General features: G+C 34.8%; 1 protein-coding gene across 1 annotated transcript in view; it reads right to left on the bottom strand.

The window, feature by feature from the left end:
* The window catches only part of LOC123868260 (regulating synaptic membrane exocytosis protein 1), a 152,350-nt gene extending 135,784 nt beyond the window's left edge, over nucleotides 1-16,566 (bottom strand). Inside the window, exon 1 of the mRNA XM_045910696.1 lies at nucleotides 16,516-16,566. The gene's annotated coding sequence lies outside the window, so the exon portion shown is untranslated. The remainder of the gene's footprint in view (nucleotides 1-16,515) is intronic.
* Nucleotides 16,567-24,630: the final 8,064 nt, after the last annotated feature.

Raw genomic sequence — 24,630 nt, 5'->3', positions numbered from 1 at the left:
ACAAGAAACGAAGATTATAATTTACATATTTTATTAACTCTAAAAGATAAACGAATCCATATCCATACTGATATTATAAATGCGAAAGTGTGTCTGTCTGTCTGTCTGCTACGCTTTCACGGCTCAACCGCTGAACCGATTTTATTGAAATGTACAGACTTAGAATACATTCCGGGGAAGGACATAGGCTACTTTTTATCCCAGAAAAACAAACAGTTCCCGCGGGATTCCTAAATACTCATCCGCTTGATCGATTCGTATGAAAGGTACCGAGGTAGCTTGCGTCCCTGTAATTGACATAGGCAACTTTTCATCCCGGAAAATCAAAAAATTCCCAGGGGATCTTTAAAAACCTAAATCCACGCGGACGAAGTCGCGGGCATCCTCTAGTAACTTATAAAGGTGTAGTACCTTGAATAATTTAGATAAATAGGTTTCTATAGATAGAACTATACAGTTCATGCATGTTGGTGTTTATTTTCTACTCTACCGTTATAAACTACTTAATGTTTGGTATTTTTTTATGTTTACATTAGCATTACGTCACGGCTTACAACCATATAAAAAGGATATAATGCATCCGAACTAAGAATGTAAAAAAGTTTCCGCCATCTTGTGACAAAAAATATATAGGTACCTATGTGATTTAATATATTTTCAGTGGGTTCTTTAGGACTGAGATTTAGTATTTATTGTAGAAATACATCAAAAAGCAAAGTATTTTCCGTGCAAACTGTAATTTCAGTAATTTTCAAGTGACAAATGACCGATTAAGGATATGATCTTATTTTTGGCGAATTCCATGGCACTGTGGTCTGGTCCAGTGGAAAGTTTTGGTCGGGTCTTATTACCACACTACCGGCAAAGACCTTCCGCCAAGCGATTTACCTTTCCGGTACAACAGTCACGCGCAAAAATTAGTTCAAAGTTCAAAAACAGGTGTAAGATACCATGATTATGAGTTATGACTTACACAGAAACCACTACCCTAGTTACGCATACCCATATCTATCCTTTTTGCGTCTTAAATTGAACTAAACTTAACCACTTTCGTTATCGCCCTAAGCGACGAGAAAGGGAAGGAAAAATGTACAAGGCTTTCCTTTTTCTATATTTCATTAAAATTTCCCTAGTTCAGACACTTCTCAATTTCCATTTTGTAAGTAGCGTAATGTAGCGCCTAATATGCTGGAAAAATCAACATAAGAAAGGGCTTAAATTGTTTATCTTGTTAAATGTTTTAAAAGTTTCATACTTGAATTCGTCGAAGTAAATTTTCTTTAAGAGCAGATTTCTAAGAAAGTAGGGCTACTGGTATGGCCCTCGGCAATCATTCTAAAGCTCTAGTATGACTATCGACTAAATTATAATAACTAAATAAGTTTGTATTAAGCGTGTAGGTACGTGTTTGCAAAGAAGAGCGTCCGCCGTTAGGCATGCACTGATTTTATTCTTGACCAATTTAACGGTCAATATGTACCGATTATTTATTAACATACCCTCACAGAATAATAGCCAGACTTTCAGCCAAACTTTCAGTCCAAACAAGTTTAGAAATAATTCCTACAAAACAAAGTTAAACATTTTATAATGGAATCTAAGTATTCACTTCGAATCAAATCTAAATTCTTAGAAGAGACTCTCACGACATACAACAAGCCCTTACATTTGGTTTATGTCACATAATTTGCAAAACTTTTTTTGACGTGACAACGTCTTATAATTCGATAGAGCCGGCTGCACGCACGAAAAAACATGACTCATGCGGCGTTACCTCGCTCTGAGGCGTTCCATGTAAGCCTTGAAGTGCAAGCGAGAGCGCGGAACGAGCGACAAAGAAGCACAACCGGCCTTTGTTGTCACGTTCAACTATCGTCAGTAAACCGACTTTACAGACAACCAATTTTTTATTTTATAATTTACCACCCAAAAGTGACCCTCCTATTCAAAAAAATATTTATATTACACGTCCGTATTTGCCTCAAAGAAAGTCGTATTTGTGTATGAACTTAACTGGTTCAGTAGATTCGGAGCACATTAGCTGCGACAGGCAGTCACAAATAAACAGTCACACGAGTAATCCTTTTGGTTCCGGTTTTTAATTCGCACAATCGGAACCCTAAAAATAAACATTTCTGCCATACTTCATACATAAGGCAATACTTCTGTTTCGCACGTAGGTCTCGCATATCAATTTACTGAAAGTCATGGCGGTACTTCAGCGATACCGCTGCTACGGTTTTGGAGCGTAGAGATGCTACAAGTTACTGGGGACACATGAAGTTTATGTTAATGCACGACCTCGGTCCAGCAGATGTTGTAGAAGGATTTTCAGATTTCAGTATAACCTTACAGCTCCAAGCTAAATCAATATTGTTTAATAATGGTTATTAGGTTTTTATTGTAATCCCTGACTATTGGAAAACGATAAAAATTGTAATCGAATGAATAAAAAACGTATACAATGGCTTATATTGCACTTTCTTCTTTTTTTAACAAATAACAACCAGTGATGAGCACTGTTATAGTATTATAAATCGAACCCGGGTAGAATCGATTCCCGACAAGGGGCAAAATAATTTCTAAGTTGGTCGTGGTCGACTGGGAAGTTACTGCTAGGTGAGATCGCAGTCAAGGTCTATTATTAGTCACCAAATAAAAAATTTTCAAAAGAAAAATAAAACCGACTTCAAAAACCAAAAACACTAAAAAGTAGAAAATAATTTTTGTTTAGCTACACATGTAATGTACCTAGGTATGAAGTCGAGCGAGCATATTAAAACAAAATTAGAAATCCAAGAGTGAAGCTCGCCCGACTTCATACCTAGGTACATTACATGTGTAGCTAAACAAAAATTATTTTCTACTTTTTAGTGTTTTTGGTTTTTGAAGTCGGTTTTATTTTTCTTTTGAAAATTTTTTATTTCAAAATTTTTAGTGGCCCCACTGTACTATAATATGCTATGCCCAGTTAAAACCCTACTGTTTACTAAGCTATTACAGTGATCGCGAGCAATTTGCTCTTATCCATTGAGGAGTTCTGTTCTCCATCTCCGAAGATATTCATCAGATCTTCACCAAATTTATATGGGACCACCTGCACAGTATACCCTTTCAAACAAAAAAAAATTTTCCAAATCGGTCCAGGGGTCTTTGAGTAATCGGGGAACATACATAAAAAATATAAAAAAAAATAAAAAAAAAAAAATAAAAAAAAAAAGATCCCGACGAATTGAGAACCTCCTCCTTTTTTGGAAGTCGGTTAAAAAACGCATATTTTCCATATTTGTGACAACCTTAATTCAAACGAACATGTTGAAAATTCATTTATACTTTTGCTCTGCGAAAACCAGGAAAATAATACCGGATATTCAGATTCGGTTGTCGTATCACCATCTTGGGAATTACCTAGCCATAAAAAGGCTGAAGGCTCCTTGCTGCCTCCTCTAGAGTACGCTTATAGAGTAGTTAAATTGTACAACTCCCTAACCCTCGCAAAGCATGATTGGTACGCGTTTATATTTTATTTACGTCTTTCAAAGTTTCATTGTAACTTTTAGTAACTATAAATCTCTTCTTATTACCCGATGTATTGTAACGTTTCTCCTTCTCTAAAATCATGCGTGTTTTATTTTCCCAAGCATTTTTAAAAGTAATCAATTAAATTGCTATTACCGATAATAATGGCCGCCCTAAGCGCACCAATAAAAATCGGTCACACGCGTTACGTTGTTACAACCCGGAGCACACCAACAACATTAATCATTCACCGTAATTACTTTTCCGTTTACTTCCCCCTTCGAGTGATTAGCTTATTTATTACATTTAAATCGCTGTTCAATCGCAGTTAAAAATAAACTTTATTTAACTTTAACTAATGAATAAATTTGACATTTTGACAGATTTCCTACACAAAAACTTTTTAAATTATCCAAAGATATTCTTGTCATAAAAATTCCTCGCGTCGCGCAGCGCAACTCAAATGCATTTGGGCATTTCGTCCATAGAATAGGATAGCTCATTTTAGCTGTTATATTCTACCACCATTATCATCATCAGCCCATCGCCGGCTCGTACAGATACAGAGAAGAAATTCTATTACAGAGTGTATTTAATATGGCTGATTGAGGAGTAGGTAGATACAACTTTTTACTCAAAGCGATTACCATTTGATCTATACTTACGGTCTATTACTACATTGCGATCCACTGGATTTATGGTAATCATCCTACGACTGTGCATTTTGTCCAATAGTGAAAGTCATCATTAGAGATGCCAATCACGGGTGACTGGCATCTTCACATTGTAGCTGTCAAACTACAGCAATCTACCTTTACCCCCTTTTACATTGATATATCTTCACAAGAACTGTCAAACTTAATATAGCTCTGAAGAAAGTTTAGATGTTCTATAGACAGGGGTCTTCAGTGCCTATTGTGTATTTATGTCAGACCTTTCTGCCGACGAAGGCATCACTGAAATTTATTAGAAATCCTAAGAGACAAGAGAAAAAATGGTTCACTGTGAATAATGAAGGTCAAGCAATAACTTATCTGCTACCTACTTAATGTCAGTCGCTAGAATATTCGATATGAATACTTAATTTATTAGATTTAGCTTAAGGTCTATTTATATAATCAACATAATATTGAGATAATTAATTGCCATCAAAGAAGTTTCGGACGCATAATATACCATTTTTATATATTTTTAATAGTGATTATTACAGGACTTACCTACCTTAGATTTTCATTAAAGCGTAAAACATTAATTATTATTATTTTATTTTGCTTATTCATAATATTCCTCCTAACCCACTTATCTCTGTAATAACTACCCCTAACGAACGAGTGGGTATTGCTGAGTACATCGCGCTTCATTGAATCGTTTTAACAGTTTACGTCGACGCGGCTTTTTATACATTACGCAAATTGCCTCGTAAGCACGAAATGGGGCAAAGTAGCGCGGAGTTCATTACCCACTGAACAGCCATCTGCGACGCCATAAAATACATGCTCAGCTGATCTGGGGCCTTATCTTTGATATTTAACTTGAATTTGGTCATATTAATTTCTACACCTACACTCTACTACACATTCCCAAATATTAGTAATTAACAAGTGTAAATGAAAAATTTATAAGACCCCCGACAAGTGAAGGTTTCAGTAACTAGATAAGAGCTGATAACTTTAAAACGGCTGAACCGATTTTCTTGGATTATAGCTAAGAACACTCTCGATCAAGCCACCTTTCAAACAAAAAAACTAAACTAAAATCTGTTCATTAGTTTAGGAGCTACGATGCCACAGACAGATACACAGAGACACAGACACACAGATACACACGTCAAACTTATAACACCCCTCTTTTTGGGTCGGGGGTTAAAAATTAATTATTTAGAATAATCCTTGAAGTGTAGGTAAAAAATCCATCATAAAATTATAAATACTAGTAATTATTTCGTAATCATATGATATCACGACCCTAATCACAATCTATAGGTATTATAAATCCAAAAATGTGTTTGTTTGTTGGTTTATCAGGTCGCAACGCAACAAAGGATCGATGTGATGTTTGCATGATTACTATAATGATTGTGTACTGTATGATGTACTTTTTATCCCAGAAAAGTAGGTAAGTTAGTGCGGGATGGCATGCCATTTTTCACGCCTAGAATTCGTTAGTCAGTTCTGCGTGAAGAAGAACAATTATTCATCATGCAACTTAACGCAGATTAACGCACTTACGAGATTTTTTATTGGAGAGAGACATATTCTTTTATACCAGAAAAAAGAAGATCCTGCGGGATTTTTAAAACAACTAAATCGACATAGATAATCGTCGCTGGCATCATTTAGTAATCAATAATAATCTATAATAAAAAATTGAAGTTTCAGTCTGCTATTTCTCAGATTTTTTTTCAATATGTTTATTTGAACCGTACCATAACCTGAACTACTACTTTTTGTCTGGAAAATGACCACTGGATTTTTAAAAACCTAAATCCACGCACGTGAAGCCGAGGTATATCATCTAGTATTCCAATATATTATTTGTAGTCCTAAATCTACAAAATTAACGCGTTCGGATCGGGTTCTATCATCACTTAAGTACCAACATGACCTAAAACCCCTTTTCAACTTTCAAATCCTTTTGGCAATACGAATACCTACCGAAATGTAACTAGAAATAGGATTTTAAAACTTTGTTTAACTTAAGGTATTTTTAAAAGCGTTCAAACCATTAGCGAACATCGCAACAAAGTCTGTGATGGAAAACAAATGTTTTCGCGTGCAAAACTGAAAGTTCACTGCGAAATAGAAATTTTGCAGCGCATGTTGAATAATTTTAAAAATAACATATAAATTCTAGTTTTTCGAGAACTATCCATGTAGCTTTTTGTATGATCACACTAATATTATAAAGGCGAAAGTTTGTGTGTATGTGTGTGTGTGTGTGTGTATGTTTGTTACGCCTTCACGCAAAAACTTCTGGACGGATTGGGATGAAATTTAGAATGGAGATAGATTATACCCTGGATTAACACATAGGCTACTTTTTATCCCGGAAAATCAAAGAGTTTCCACGGGATTTTTAAAAAACCTACACCCACGCGAACGAAGTCGCGGGCATTAGTTAGTTTCATAATAAATCCGACGGCTTGTACAACTGTGTATTTCTTTCAGTTTCATTTTGATTATTATAATATTTGGTGGTTATCGAACCTAGTGGTTAACCAGTCGGCCTATTCAGGATATCGGGGATTCAATCGTGGACACGCACCTTTAACTTTTCGGAGTTATGTGCGTTTTAAGCAATTAAGTACCTATCACATACTTTATCGGTGAAGGAAATTGTCGTGAGGAAATCTGCACGCCTGAGAGTGCTCTATAATGTTCTCAAAGGTTGAGAAGGTGAGTTCTATCATCCGCATTTTATCAGCATGACCTAAACCCTTCTCATTCTGAGAGGAGGCTTATGCTCAGTATTTGGCCCGCAATGGCTTAATCATGATGATGGCGATATTATTCAGGTTAAAAGGCCTTATTTAAAAATTTAAATAAGGCCGCCGGTTTTGTTTCGAAGTTTTTATAAGACTACAAACCGAAGGCATGATTTTTTTATCTCACCTTCGTTTACATTCAACTTTATTAGAAAATCATTCTGTACGTTAAAGATATCATTTCGGGCTTTTTCAACGATAATAATAATTTTTCAAAAGTTTACCTTTATTTTTTTCCTCGATCTCTAAGCTATGTTCCTAGTTATATGGTACCTACATTGATTTTGAAAGTGCCACCCCTTTATTCTAGGGGTACCTACCTACCTCTTTTCTATGAAGTAAGCGTTAAGATTACCAGCCATATATCCATAGCCAGCATATCTCTATAGGCATGGTTCTCATCTCGGAATGAAAAGAGTTTGGCCACCCTAGCAACCTAACAGGAGTTAGTCCGTCACGTTGGCCAAGTGCGCATTGGCAAACAATAAGTACTACAGTTTTACGATGTACTATCGTAAAACTGTGAGAATACCACAGTGCTATTCCAATCCAAATAGTATCCATCCAGTCCATTATTCCAATCTTAGGATGAATAAGTTCGTCTTCTAATGCTACGTGCAAAATTTCTTAACTTATCTAAATTAAAGTGAAAAATGTTAAAAGTTAAAAGCTAAAAGGGGAAGTTTTCGTATTTATCACTTTCAACGTCAAAATCCGTTCAGCCATTTAACCGGAAGGGCAATCTAATCACCACAGTTTTATTCAACACTGTTTGATTAACGCAACTTTACTCGTCAAATTATATAAGCGAAATTTTCTTCTTAGAGATAGATATCTTTGAATACCTGTATGAAGCGCGTTACCTTACTATCGCGTTTGTTTATTGGCTCATTGGTTTATTGGTTTGTTCCTCAATTACGTCACACCGAAGCAACAGACAGACATGATCCGTGACCTAGAGAGTGACATAGGCTATTTTTTATCCCGGAAAATCAAAGAGTTCCCACATTATTTATAAAATCTAAATCCATACAGACAAAGTCGCGGGCATCAGAAAGTACATAATAATACTTACTCTGAACCGAAAAAAATATCTCTTACTTTGTTTACATTCATCATTGGGCCTCTACAACTCAAAAAAATTTAACTAAAGGCACAAAGCTCAATCAGTAGTTAGTACCTACTTACAATAAACACAAGTGTAAATTAAAAATTTATAACACCCCCGACAAGTAAAGGTTACAGTAACTAGAAAAGACCGAAAAGACCTGATAACTTTCAAACGGCTGAACTGATTTTCTTGGACTATTCCGCGCCTACCATCTAAAGTATCTGAGTTTTCCAAAACATCATTTTCAAATAAATAATTATGTATTTAGGCAACGTCCATCTTGACAGCTTGACATTTGTCAATTTACATAATATTATGAACCTAACGGTAATCTAACCTTCTTTTCTACAAGAAAACTAGAAAAGAGCTGATAACTCTTAAACGGCTGAACCAATTTTTTTGGATTATAGCTAAGAACACTCTCGATCAAGCCACCTTTCAAACAAAAAAAAGTAAATTAAAATCGGTTCATTCGTTTAGGTGCTACGATGCCACAGACAGATACACAGATACACAGATACACAGATACACAGATACACAGACACACAGATACACACGTCAAACTTATAACACCCCTCTTTTTGGGTCGGGGGTTAATAAGATCATTTTAAAATGGAAAAATTAAGCGTACCTACTTACAAGATTTTGGAAACCTTTATTCGCAGAGCATAAAATACAAATAAATCGAAGTCAAAGTCATTTATTAAAATTGGGTAGGTACTATGTCCACTTGCTGATTGTAATGCAATGATGTAGTGGTGATAATTAATTACTAAGGCTACGAGGGTTCCAAACACGCCCAGATCTGAGAAGAAATCATCATTATTAGCATTGTTTTCCTTAGTTTTGCATATCGGCCGAATTTAACTACGGTTGAACGATTCCGTAACAACGTAGCGTACAATATCGTGGCACAATGTCACAACCGCAGTCACTTGTCACGGAACCACAATCAATTTCACGTGCAAATACAATTGTTTGGACGATTTGATAGAGAAATCACACGTGTAAGAGTAAGCAAACTAAACTTTCTAATAAAATACTTAGTACGAAAGGGCAGTCGTAAATATTACATTGAGATCATTTTTAAAGCTCCTTTTTAACCCCCGACCAAAAAACAGGGGTGTTATAAGTTTGACGTGTGTATCTGTGTATCTGTGTATCTGTGTATCTGTCTGTGGCATCGTAGCGCCTAAACGAATGAACCGATTTTAATTTAGTTTTTTTTGTTTGAAAGGTGGCTTGATCGAGAGTGTTCTTAGCTATAATCTAAAAAAATTTGTTCAGCCGTTTAAGAGTTATCAGCTCTTTTCTAGTTTTCTTGTAGAAAAGAAGGTTAGATAACCGTTAGGTTCTTAATATTATGTCAATAGACAAATGTCAAGCTGTCAAGATGGACGTTGCCTAAATACATAATTATTTATTTGAAAATGATGTTTTGGAAAACTCAAATACTTTGGATCGTCGGGGGTGTTATAAATTTTTAATTTACACTTGTTATGGTTCTGTACTCCGTCCGTTTCTCCGTCCGTCTGTCTTTCAGTGGGATGTATCTTATGAACCTTAATAGGCAGGGAGTTGAAATTTTCAATTCAATTCAATTATCTTTATTGCTAATTTGGGTTCGTTTACAGATCTTAATACTATTGTTAGATTCTTAATACTTATCGTTTCACAGACTGTGTATTATTATTGCCACTATAACAATAAACAATATACATACATTAAAAAACATAGTATAACACCAAAAAAAAACAGTCAAAGCAGAAGTTGATTACGTTTGATTTTGAAAATAAATGGTAAATGTACAGCAACGAAGCAACGCAAGCTTGTCGGTGTGTTCGCAGCTTTACTTTTACTATTTACTTTTACAGTTTTACTATTTACTTTTACATATTTTATTTTACGTCCAAGTCTATTTATTTCTTAAAAAGGACTATAGATGTCCAGCAGTTGACGCATAGAGGCTGATAAAATGGAATGGAATGGAAAAAGTCTCTTTATAAGTTCTATAGACCAGGTGAGCTAACCTGATTTTCGTATGAAAAATCAACTAGAACTAGTCATGTTTAAGTTTTGTACTTCAAGTATCTTGTTGAAATGCCTAACGCAATCACAGATTCTTCGATTCAAAAAAAAATTATAGGATTTACAAGTAAAACGATAGTGTGGTAAAACTAATTCTGTCTTCAGAGAGTATTGTAATATATGCTCGTCATCAATTTTACTTAATACGATATCGTGATCATAGCGGAAAACTCGCATAAAACTTGTAAGGGTCCTAAAACGAACGATAAAGATTGTAGATAAGAGTTTTATGACACAAGTACTCGTAGATGTAACATTATACTTTTCCTGCCTTTATATTTATCAGCCTCTTCATTTATCTTTTTTTAAAGGAAAATTGCGTATTAAAGAAATATGTTGACAAGCATACATCGGTAGGATTTTCGTAAATTTCATACGTGAATTAAGGCACGATAAAACAATAAATTTATCATTTTATATAAAAGGAGCGATCAGTGTGGGTAAAATAAAAACTATTATAGCGATATTTTGGCCTTAGGAACGATGTTGACGATTGTAAGAAAAATTAAAACTTCATTAGATTTTTTTTAATGAGTACCTCATTATAATCCAAAAAACTGTGTCTCAAATAATTATAAGTTATTTTATTGTGGTACTCGATAGGGTATGTTGTAAAGAAGAATAGTCTCTAAAGTGGTTTAGAGTAGGTAGGTTATTAAAGTTTCAATTTTTGCCTCACTAACCACTTTCAAAATAACAGTTTGTATTTCAACTGAGAAACTGACTGACTGACATATTATTACTATCGTAAAATTCAGACCGCTGGGTGAAGAAACTAAAGATTTTACGTGGATCCCTAATTAGAAAGAATTTCTTTGCAAGTGAAGTCGGGACAGGTTAGCTAGTCTTCATAGGCCCCAGAGTAGGCCCCAAATAATTAATTTATTATAATAAAAAAAAACTGTGTTACACTGCAATATTGTAGTCTCGTAACTACGCCAACGTAGCAACGTATTATATAGCTCGTAGAATTTCGTAGCCACGTAGCACCTGTCACAAGTAACCGCAACGACTCATCAATTTATTTAACTGACAAATTCTTCCGCAGCCATTTTACGCTGACAAAATCATAAATCAAAATTGTTTATATACTATCTCTATGTCAAAATCACATGTTCAGTGGGGCTGGGCAGAATTTAAGCGACAAGTATTATTTCTCTCAGCTAAGCTCATTCCGGATAATCAAGTTACGGCAGAAAAATTGTCGGTAATTTTTGAAAATATTTAACTCTAAAATATGATCAAAAGCAGTGATAAACTAGTGGTGAAGACATCGGCCTCCTAATCGAGAGGTTGGGGGTTCGATCCCGGGCACGTATGTCTAAATTTTCGGAGCTATGAGCGTTTAGGCAATTAAGTAAAATCACTTGTTTTAACGGTGAAGGAAAACATCGTGAGAAAACCTGCATGCCTGAGAGTTCTCCATAATATTCTCAAAAGTCTGTGAATTCTTTTAATCTACACTTGACCAGCGTGGTGGACTATGACTAACCCCCTTCTCATTCTGAGAGGAGACCCGTGCGATAGCGAGTCGAGAATATGACGATGATAATGTAAACAATGATTTTCAATTAACTGTGTAATAAATGAACTTTCTGAAAAAAACTCCTGAACGGTAAAGGTCATATTGAAAATAGGTACATCTAACAAAATGCTTTTACAAAAACCACAAACGACAACATCCAGCATTTAAAATATCCATGTATACATAATATGAAAGGCAGTATTAGTTCCAATATTTAAATGTAATAATATCTGATAAGGTAAAGTGAATGAGTAAGGAAAAAAATATGGAAAATAGAAAATCCGAAACTCAAATCACAATCTTATTCGTGTCATCGTCATGATTTCAACATGTGAAAGTCCACAGCTGGGCATAATGAACCCTAGGTGACCGTACTCTGTCTTCAGCCTTCCACGTTCAGCAACTATCTGCTACTTACCTTTTAGTTTATACTTTACTAGCGACCCGCCCCGGCTTCGCACGGGTGGACACTACTACGAAAAATCCTATCTATTTTCCGGGATAAAATATAGCCTATACGGATTCGGAAGACCCCCTCTAAGTAATGGTAAAAGAAATTTTGAAATCGGTCTAGTAGTTTTTGAGCCTATTCAATACAAACATACAAAAATACAAAGGTTTCCTCTTTATAATATTAGTATAGATAAAAAACTGTAATAATATTTGTATAGGTCGGCAAATAAAGGCTTATTTATTTATATAGTGTTTATTCGTTTCCGTTCGTGACCTTTTCCATTAACTAAACATCAAACGGTAAGCTGCACTACCGCTATAATATTGGAATGAACCGCTTATCGACCATTTCAATCTCGAAAGCAATTGTTAAATTTAACTACAATGCGCTGTGAGCTTTTAGTATAATAAGTTAACTATGGGTTGATTAGCGTAATGACGTAATTAGCGCTATCTACTTTACTAATATCGGATTTTACTTTTAATCAGTTCTAAAGGTATTTTACTGTCTATACGTTATTAACAAGTGTAAATTTAAAATTTATAACACCCCCGACAAGTGAAGGTTACAGTAACTAGAAAAGAGCTGATAACTTTTAAACGGCTGAACCGATTTTCTTGGATTATAATAGTTAAGAACACTCTCGATCAAGCCACCTTTCAAACAAAAAAAACTAAATTAAAATCGGTTCATTAGTTTAGGCGCTACGGTGCCACAGACAGATACACAGATACACAGATACACAGACACACAGATACACACGTCAAACTTATAACACCCCTCTTTTTGGGTCGGGGGTTAAAACTATTTGAAGCTGGAATCTTTGTGACAAACAGAACTAAAATACCCACAAGTGTTGATACCCACAAAGAAATTTTGTCAATTTTTTTATGATCATTTAAAATAATTATTTGGAATACAATTTGAAGATTAAATTAGAAGATTGAAGGGAAGATAAAGTACACTTTCTACTTAGGTACCTATCCTCATTAAGATAACCATTGTGTACCTGTTTATATGATGAAGGTTGATTTTGCTTGTATTCAAATATTTCGGTGCAAAGGTTTTTATTCACAGATTTCGAAATTTACCATCACAGACATTTCAAAATATCATATCAAAATATCATTCTATTTTTAACCCCGGACCCAAAAAGAGGGGTGTTATAAATTTGACGTGTGTATCTGTGTATCTGTCTGTGGTATCGTAGCTCCTAAACCAATGAACTGGTTTTAATTTAGCTTGATCGAGAATGTTCTTAGCTATAATCCAAGAAAATCGGTTCAGCCGTTTGAATGTTATCAGCTCTTTCCTAGTTACTGTAACCTTCACTTGTCGGGGGTGTTATATATCGATATAGTACTAGCTTTTGCCCGCGACTTCGTTCACGTGATATTATTTATAGCCCTCGGGGATGAACAGTAACTATCCGTTACTGAAAAAAATTCAGAAGTCTCAACTTTCTGTTGGGAAATTTAATTGCTGTTAATTTATTCGGTATTCGCAAAACTGAAACAAACTTTGGGAGCATTTCCTTTGAGATGCTTGGTGTGAATAGTGTTGTGGTCAGTACAAATGCGGGTCTAATTACTTTTCGAATGACATTATTTTGTGAACTTGCTAAAGTAGATCCCTTGTTTGACAAATTCGCAAAACAAAAACGATCAGGATGCAGGTACGTTTCTACTATTATAAATTTTAAAAGTTTATCTATTCCTTTTGGGCATTTTGCAAAGACTACTGCACCAATAGAGATAAAACTTATGCAGTAAAATTGATACGTGAGCAAAAAATACTTTCTTTATTATTGTAGTTTAATATTTTTATTTAGTAATTTTGGTACCTTTATTGACATTTTATTAATCCCCGACCAAAAAAGAGGGGTGTTATAAGTTTGACGTGTATATCTGTGTATCTGTCTGTGGCATCGTAGCTCCTAAACTAATAAACCGATTTTAATTTAGTTTTTTTTGTTTGAAAGGTGGCTTGATTGAGAGTATTCTTAGCTATAATCCAAGAAAATCGGTTAAGCCGTTTAAAAGTTATCCGCTCTTTTCTAGTTACTGTAACCTTCACTTGTCGGGGGTGTTATAAATTTTTAATTTACATTTGTAAGTCGTTAGATTTAGACAGGTGTCTGCGAATTCGAGTGATACTAAAAAAGAATCGGTGTACATCGTGAAAGTGATATGGGTCGTGACACGAAAAGGCCGTACAAGTCCTTATCATGCCGTTCCACGCTTATTATTTTATCAATATTTGTCTAGACTGTTACGTTGGATCTTGATAATCAAAAAAGGGATTCGCTGTGGATTAATATAATTTTCTCTTTTAATTGCCTAAACAGATAAGTGCATTTTACAATACTGAAAATATATGTGCAGTCTGCATCAGACAGGAGCAGAGCAGAGCGTCAGCGCTGACGTCGGCAGTTTCAATGCAACGCGACGGAATTTTGCTGCTGACGTCACATTTTCAAAATTGAGAAATAAGCTTTTCAACAATAATCGAAAGACAAAAAATATTTGTTCACGAAAAATAATTACAATTCACGCTTAGAAAGACGTAAATAAATCTTAAAAAAACTATTCATTCAGCATGAAGCTGCAACAAGGTACAGCGATGGTTTTCAGTAGAAACTTAAAGTATTATTTCTTCATCGTTTATTTTTCACAAACACACAATGACATTGAACAATATATCTACACCAGCCATCCTCTAAAAATAAAAGTTTCCGTGAATATTCTTAGACGTATTCCCGACAGTAAGTTTGTTGTGATTCATCATATTAAATACTAGCTGATGCCCGCGACTTCATTCTCGTGGATGTAGGTTTTTTAAAATTCCCGTGGGAACTCTTTGATTTTCCGGGATAAAAAGTAGCCTATGTGCTAATCCAGGGTATAATCTATCTCTATTTTAAATTTCAGCCCAATCCGTCCAGTAGTTTTTGCGTGAAAGAGTAACAAACATACGCACACACACACACACATATACAAACTTTCTCCTTTTTAATATTAGTGTGATTAAACAGCACCACATAATTAAAAACGACAAAATTAAACAAAGCAATAATTATACTGAGCTTTATTAAAAGCTAAACAAAACTTTAGTACCAAGCATCACGCTTTAAACCGCAACTCGGTACAGCTAACAGAAAATACATGCAAATATTATATAATATTTAAATTTTAGTTTCATTGAAGTTGCATTAGAGTTTATTCAAATACGTAAGTAGGTACTAGTATTTTAATTGAAATGATTTTACATTTGAATCTTCACGTTATGATTTAGTTTAGAAACCATTATGTTAGGAATTCCGTAGGGTACCTAGATTTTAGAACTTATGAACTATGGGGGGGTTATTTAGAAACCGGATTCAAGCGCAGTAGTGTCTATATAGATATTGTGTCACTATAGCTTGGTATACAATATGCAGCCTTAGTCAAGCAGTCTAAACTTAAAACTTGACTGTGGCTGCCTAATATATCTGTCTCCAATGAACGTACGATTCAGATTATGGACTCATACGCAAATTATATCTCGAGGTGGTTTCACACTCGCGCACACGCACGGACCGTACACACAACGCGCATCGAACGCTTATGGACACGTTACTGCGTTTGCTCGCACCTGCGCAACGCGAACGCATAATATACCTATCGTGTCTTGACTCACTCCCACGAACTGTGCTCGCTATGACTTTTACTATGTGTACGCAAACCGCTCGCACCCCATTCGTAATTATGTTCTCACATATTTATTATGTACCTATGTATGGCACAAGCGCGTGCGCAGATGTGAATCCGCCTTCATAGTGCGTGTAGTCAGTACTCAGGTTTTTAGATAGGGTTAAGGCCACACACTTGTTTCTAATAGACGCGAAGCTTATGTCAAATATTATATAGGGGGAATAATTTATGACGTAGTACATTGTGATTGAATCTATACTAATATTATAAAGAGGAAACCTTTGTATTATTGTACCTTTGTATGTTTGTAATAGGCTCAAAAACTACTGGACCGATTTCGAAATTTCTTTTACCATTACTTAGAGGGATTCTTCCGAATCCGTATAGGCTATATTTTATCCCGGAAAATAAAAATAAAAAATGTCCACCCGTGCGAAGCCGGGGCGGGTCGCTAGTACTCAATAAACCACAAAATGTTATTCATCCGGTGAACTTTTAAAAAAAACTTGTGTTTACTGGTAGCCTTACCTTATAATATTGCAGCAGTATTATAGCTGGTCATCGCCGATATAACCCGAATAAGAAATATACCCTAAATTTATATACTTGGCAGAATGACGTCAAATGATTTTCATTACTTACAGTTTGTTGATTTCTACTCGTAGTTACAGTCGAGTGTTAACATAGCGCAACCTGCCAAAGAGAAACTTTCGTATATAATCAAGTTGATTGAAACTGTACCGTGAAAATTGCCGTGGGCGGACTCACACAGCAGAACGCTCACTCTATATACATTATACAGCATAGCTAAACAACATCGCTTTATATAAATAATGAAATGCAAGCGATTTAGGCTTCATATCAACACCAAACAGTAAAAACATTTCTCCATTTTGATTATCATGTCATACAAAATGTACTCATGTTGTGGCATTTGTTGTGGTCGACGAAATAGAGACATTTGTGACTATGATAGATTTTTTAGATATATAATGTACCTACCTACTTGAGAATACCGCAGTACATCGAATCCGGTCAAGTGTGAGTCGGATTCACTCATGAAGGGTTTCATACAATATAATATGTACTACGTACGATATAATATGTACAATATATATATACTTTGTACTTTTCTTTAAATTTGCATGGCGGCCTTGATCTTGATTTTTATTATTTGTTGTTATAGCGGCAACAGAAATACACAGTAAAAATTTCAACTCTCTATTTATATGGTTCATGACATACAGCCCGCTGACAGACCGACGGACGGACAGCGGAGGCTTAGTAATAGGGCCCCGTTGGCACCCTTCCGATATGGATACCTAAAACCATTTTTAGGTATCCACATCGGAAGGCTCTCTTCTGCCTCTTCAATAGGAATGATGACTACTAGTCAAATCAGCGACTTTTTATCAAACGTCAAAACGCTCGCTTAGTAAGGGAGATTGTATGAAATTCACAGATGTGACGTCATAACATTTGACGTAATTTAACGTACTTTTTTAATTAAATCGATAATTTAAAATGGCTAGCAAACTTATGACTAGCATCGAATGTGGATTTTACGAATTTTGGAAGACACTTTATTTAATAATTACTAAGATATAATTTATTTTTGACAAAGGCATCATTCCCATTTTGAGCATCCCGACAAGAAAGCACACATTTTGTACGTAATTGGGCACTCTCAAATACAAGAAGAAGGAATATCTACTCTCTACGCAGCGTTTTCCTTATTCAAATTCCTTTATAATTACCTTTCAAAACAGGGTAAAAACTAATTCGCTCACAATTTTAAATGTGGCTTTAAAGTTCCTGGAAGCTTTTCAATGTTCATAACATAATGGAATTTATAAACGAAACCGCGATGAAACGGTGTGGAGGGTAATCACCGCAATCTTTCTATGAATAAAGAATAAAAGCTTTTACTGTGCAATGAAACTTAAGCATGCAACACGAATTCAAAGTAATTATTTATACGATAAATTGGTAAGAAACTTCTTTCTTATTTATTTTAAACTATATTATGGAAATATTCCATGCCATTATAATTCATCAGCCTGTATGCGGACATATAGGCCTTTCCAAGAGCGTGCCGCCAAACACAGTCCTCCGCCTTCTTCATCCACCCGCTCCCCGCCACCTTCCTCAGATCATCGGTCCAATAAATTAATTAAGAAAATATCATAAAAGTTAAAACTGACTGGTATTCTATTTACTTATTCATAAGTAATTAGGGGGGCTTGTGTTAATTTAAAAAAAGATCCCATATAATTTAAAAAATTTACAAAGCCAACTGTACCAATCCCAGTTACATTTCATCTTTTTGCTCCTACATGGTTATACAAAAATATCAAAAAATAAATTTCGGCCATTACCAATAACAGCTTATTTGTGAATTTAACGGTAATGCTGTGTGCGGTAAATGCATCAAACGAACTGTGGGCGGACCGTAATGAAAGCTTATTCAGGATTTACGAATAGCAAGCTGGCATTCAAATAATTTATACCGCTTTATAGTTAGTTATTATGTGCATTTAATTAGGTAATATGTGGTTTAATATTTGACAACAGCATTAGACAAACTTAGATAATGATAAAGTAGTATATCTGATAGGAGGTTTCAGACAAAACTAAAACAACATCAGTTTTAGGCCTTTAGGCGTGATTTGATAATACATAATAGGTATTAATGAATGAACAAATTACATTATTTCAAAACAAGCTGAAGTTATAATAATCCACAAATCTGAATTTCAACGCATCACTAAAGTATTAAGAACTAATAATGATTAAAGGAAAATTCATTTTCATTTCATTGGTTACAAATTCTCATAATTTCCCGCCCTAACAAAATACCAATTTAATCAATCGACCGTTAGAATCTCATTGAAAATCAAATTAATTTTCAAAGCTTATTATTATCCTTCTTACGTCTACTTAAAATAGATATTGTATGAATACATTAATAAAATGTAATAAGGAATACTTATTAATAATTCAAGATATAGATTTATTTTAATATATAGATTAGATTTTGGACTTGCCTTTACACAGGTTCAAAAAATCTATTAAAAATATGCTCCTGAGAAAAGCATATTATACTATCGAAGATTATGTAAATGATAAAAAAGCGTGGAATTTGACCTGCAATTCGCTCCAGCAATGCGCAGGACTTCAATTTCTTTTATACGTGGCATAATATTGTATATCAAATCTTTGAAAAGAGCAACCGCCGAGTTTCTTGCTGGTTCTTTTCGGTAGGAAAGGCATTCCGAACCAGTGGTAGATGCTTTTGACGATTCAAAAGAACTTGTAAAAGTCTAATTGAATAAAAATATTTTGAATTTTGAATAGAGAAATAATCTTGGTGTAAGTAGCGCTTTGTTTACACTGAAAATTTTATATTAGACTTACTAATTTACGATCGTCAGTAAAATGTTATGATTAGGAAAGTTGTGGCCACCGAGGTTTTATTAGGAAAAAATTCCACTAACCCGATTTGTTTCCTAGGAAACTGGGTATTTAACATTTCCCCCGTCAACAAAAAATGCTTTAATGTAAAAACTGGTAAATTAAGGGCAATTAAAACTTGTTTTTTTTTTTCACAAACACTAACAATGACATTAACAAATATACACCAGCCATCCTCGAGTAGGTAGGTACTTAAGCACGCTTACAAACTCGCATAGCTGCTATGTAATGACCCTTATAAGATTTGAGAATGTGTAGTCGACATTCGTTGAGGTCAAAATTCTACACAACTTGGATTTCATTCAATTGTTATATAATATGTTTTTAACCCCCGACCCAAAAAGAGGGGTGTTATAAGTTTGACGTGTGTATCTGTGTATCTGTGTATCTGTCTGTGGCATCGTAGCGCCTAAACGAATGAACCGATTTTAATTTAGTTTTTTTTTTGTTTGAAAGGTGGCTTGATCGAGAGTGTTCTTAGCTATAATCTAAAAAAATTGGTTCAGCCGTTTAAGAGTTATCAGCTCTTTTCTAGTTTTCTTGTAGAAAAGAAGGTTAGATAACCGTTAGGTTCATAATATTATGTCAATAGACAAATGTCAAGCTGTCAAGATGGACGTTGCCTAAATACATAATTATTTATTTGAAAATGATGTTTTGGAAAACTCAAATACTTTGGATCGTCGGGGGCGTTATAAATTTTTAATTTACACTTGTTAAAAGACCCCTTATACATATACTTTGAAATGTATCTTGGAACTCTAATTCTTAGCTTCTTATTCAATTGTCTGGAATGTTGGCAATGCTGTCATATGTAATTTCCGGAATGCAGAAACCGCAGAAACCATTTTGTTTTGAGGAGCTGATAATGTTTGTCAAGTACCAATCTTATGAATCGGCATTGGCAGGAAAGGGACCGTAGTCTAAACGGGCTAAAGCTTATATAAAACAACTTCTTTCTTTTATCGTGGGCTAAGTAAAGGCACTCCACGGTAGCGATAGCCAGAAGGATGCAAGTTCAATCCCCGCTGATTCCGCAATTTTGATATGAATTAATAATTTACTTCAGAATTTCCTTCAAGTAAGTATAGGTAAAAACACTTTAATGAAACTATAAAATTCTATAAATCAGTATTATTTCAGCAACTCGTTCCCTGTATTGAATACGAGCAGCTCCGTGATCATAGATATACGAACAATAAGTTCACTCGTGCTGTTGGATGACAACCCAGATACGTGGAATTGATCTTCATTCAAGAGCTATGATGCATATTAATTATTTATCTGTTCGAATGGCATCGAAAAATTGCGATGGTGGAATGAGTTCGACAAAGAGGTAAGTACATAATATCTATACTAATATTATAAAGAGGTTAACAGGGCTCTCTCCGTCACTCGTTTCCACTCGTTTCATACAATCGTAGTTCCAATTTCATTTGAATATTAAGCAACCAAAGTCCATGAAAGCAGACATATTCTAGAAACTAATATCTGTGTCTGTGGTGTTTTAGATTTTTCTAAAAATATGTAGTTTTAAAATTACAGGGGCTCAAAGATTTGTATGAAAATTTGAAGACCGCGTAACTTTGAAACCGAATATTTTAACAGAAATCTGGAAAACCACAGACATAGATATTAGTTTCTAGAATATGTCTACAAAATTTCATGGACTTTGGTTGCTTAATATTCAAATGAAATTGGAACTACGATTGCATGAAACGAGTGGAAACGAGTGACGGAGAGAGCCCTCTTAAGTTTATACGTAGCGGGTAATCTTTGGAACCATTTTAAAAATTCTTGCACCACTAGAAAGCTACATTATTCCTGACTAACAAAGGCTTTGTAATAGGCTATCCGTGCGAAGCCGAGGCGGGTCACTAGTAATAAATAAAATGTGAATTAGGATCACTTTTGTTTTATAAGAGTTGAATTTAATAAATTCAGTCAATTTTCTGAAGAAGGGTACCTAATCAAAAATCAGAAGCCTTCGTAACTATAATAAAATTATCTACTGTTATCTCATTTTGCAGCATTGCGACTGACAACATAATATGTTATGTTATTTTAATACTCGTAATTATTATAATATGTATTGTCAACATTATAAAATTATGATGATCAGAAATGTACTCGTATATTGAAAAAAATATTTAAATACTATTATATATACTATTATAATATAAAAAAGACACATTACTAAAAATAGGTTAGGCATTAAATTAACCTATATTTTTCTTTAGTACGCGCATTTCACATGACAATGACGTAGAGCACTATCATTCACTGGAGTTCATTAGTATTCAAGCTAACGATTTATATCGTCACACAGTTATACATGTGACAGGCCGTATTGTAGTGACAATAAATACTTGTATTGTTATTAAATTCCTGAAAGGCCGGCAACGCATCGGCGCGGGCGGTACCTCGGTGCTGCAAATGTTAATCGACGGCGGTAATCAATTAACATCAGGTTAAAATAATAAATAAAAACCGTAAGATTCTCGCAATGGACCAAATATATCACTGAATAGAGAGCATCTACATTTTAAAATTATTTAAACATCTGGGGCGACAATTTCGTAAAACGAGGACAGAAACTGGCAGTCGTCTAACTATAACTCAGTTTTACCTCCGGCACCGGTTGAATATAATTATATCTGGGCCTATTTTATGCTTCCTTATTCAGAATGAGAAGAAATAGAAGCGACTTAAGCTATATGTAATTATTATAATGTAGAGTTGATTTGCCTGAATCATTTTTAGGGTTCCGTACCTCAAAAGGAAAAACGGAACCCTTATTTGTTTGTCTGTCTGTGCGTTATTGCGTCCGTCCATCCGTCAGTCCGTCCGTCCGTTCATCGTGTCTGTCAAGAAAACCTATAAGGTACTTCCCGTTGATCTAGAATTTGGCAGGTAGGTAGGTCTCATAGCACAAAGTACAGGAATAAATCTGAAAACTGCGAATTTGTGGTTACATCATTAAAATATGTATATTAAAATGTATTTCAATTTTCAAAGTAAGATAACTAACTATTTAACACAAGTATGTAGGTAGGCTTTATTTTACAGCTGAGTATTACCTACGAGTATCTGTATCTCATAATTTACAGAACTTTTACTTCAGAAGTACCTCTGTTATACTATAAAGTAAATAGTAGGTACGTCACGTTTGTATAAAACGACAATAACGTGTATGAAGTGAATATATTAGTCATACGTTATCTTTCATCCCGCTTGAAATCTTTTGAACACCGCATCAAGATATTCTTAAACAAAGGCTCCTCAGTGCCTCGTATTACGCACACCTGGTGAAGATTAACGCGATTGTTTTCCACAAATCCCCTGAGGGGGTGCAGATAACTTAGATTAATGACAGCTTGTCTCTAGTGAAAATTATGAAATTTGTTTACGTTACGTGAGATGTCATTGCAAGTTATTAGGGGTTAAGACAAATTGCGCCTTGAGTCCTATTTAAATACCAGCTTATCTGTATTATCATATTAACTGTATTAAAAAATCGGTCAAGTGCGAGTCGGACTCGCACACGAAGGGTTCTATAGTAAAAAGAAAAAACACATTTTATTTTTGTTTATTTTCATGGCGGCCATTTTGAATTTTTATTATTTGTTATAGCGCGAACGGTAATAGAAATACACATCCTGTTACGTCAACAGCCGTCTACCTATTATTACGGTTCACGAGATACAGCCCACTGACAGGTAGACGGACCGACGCACAGCGGAGACATAGAAGTACTTATGGTCTCTTTGGCACCCTTTGGGTACTAATCCTTAAAAATTATACATAATAAATATTTCATATTAAACTAGCAAACTCACCGCGGTACACGCAATATGAAGCAAGACGTTACTAGAGTATTGCTTGGAGTAATATAAATACTACTTACATAGGTAAAAGCTACATTTAATAACAAAAACGCATTTTAGCCATTTGTCTTAATTTTGTGTTTTTTGATTATTCCAATCTTTCTCATAACGTTGCTTATATTATTCAATAAGAAATCGAGGAAACAAAATACAGCAAAGTTTTTTTTTTGCACGTTTTTGATGAAATATCACAGTAATAAACTCCCAAAAGAATAAAAGAAAATTTATCAGAATCAAGTCATAAAGTTAGCAAACGGAGATAAATTTAACACGATTTTCTACTCCAACGCGTATAATGAGATGCGTGGAACAAAAAAATGTGCAAAAATAAAATGAACACGTTTAGAGAAAACTGAGGGAAGTGTGATATAACAAGTAATTTATGTGTTTGAAGTGTCACCACGCCGTGCAGTCTGAAACATAGGTACAACGCGCGATGGGAACTCTTGCTCTACACCTACAGCGTTATCACACTGAACTCGCGCGTACGTGTGTACACTTTCTCATATTTGCAAGAAAAATGATGAAGCACTTCAAACTGCAGTGTGACATATCACCCAACAATGACAAAATACAATTCGATTCGAAACGCAATAACGCAGAGTCATTTACTCTGCGTTATTGCGTCCGTCCGTCGTGTCTCTCAAGAAACCTATAGGGTACTTCCCGTTGACCTAGAATCATGCAGGTAGGTAGGTCTTATAGTACAAGTACAAGAATAAATCCGAAAACTGCGAATTTGGTGTTACATCATTAAAAAAAAATTAAAATGTGTTTCAATTTTCAAAGTAAGATAACTTTACCAACTTTACCAACCAATCTGTACATTCTTAAACAGATTTTTATGCATAATAGTTTTTAATTTATCGTGCAAAATGTTGGAAAAAATACCCGAGAACGGAACCCTCAGTGCGCGAGTCTGACTCGCACTTGGCCGGTTTTTAAAAATGTTTTTACTGAGTGTTAATTTATTATTAGTTAGAGCCCCACAGTCAGCACTCAGCAGTCAGCATAGCTTTACAAATTGAAAGAAAACTACATCTGAAGTACCATTGAAAAGCGCTACTGAAGTGCAGCTCAGTTCTCAGCCGGGTTTAATCTTTGTCTTTAGAGTGTGAAGTGCACTCAAGCTGTGGAGCTACTAGCTAGCGTAGAAGAACTAAAGAGTTAATAATAATAATCTATTTATACGAAAGAACATGGTCTCGACAAAATGTTAGCACACAATCAGGAAACGCGATTCGCTTTTCTTTGCGTATATTCTTAACAAAAGATTTTGATGGCTCATTTTCAATACCACGTCCATACTATGAAGCTGGAAATCTCATTTATGTTAGAAACACTACCCATATTATTTATATTATTATTAATATTAATAGCTTACCCATATTACTAA

This window comes from Maniola jurtina, chromosome 9 (genome assembly GCF_905333055.1).
Source record: "Maniola jurtina chromosome 9, ilManJurt1.1, whole genome shotgun sequence".
Classification (NCBI taxonomy): domain Eukaryota; kingdom Metazoa; phylum Arthropoda; class Insecta; order Lepidoptera; family Nymphalidae; genus Maniola; species Maniola jurtina.
This window is presented reverse-complemented; position numbering and strand designations above follow the sequence as displayed.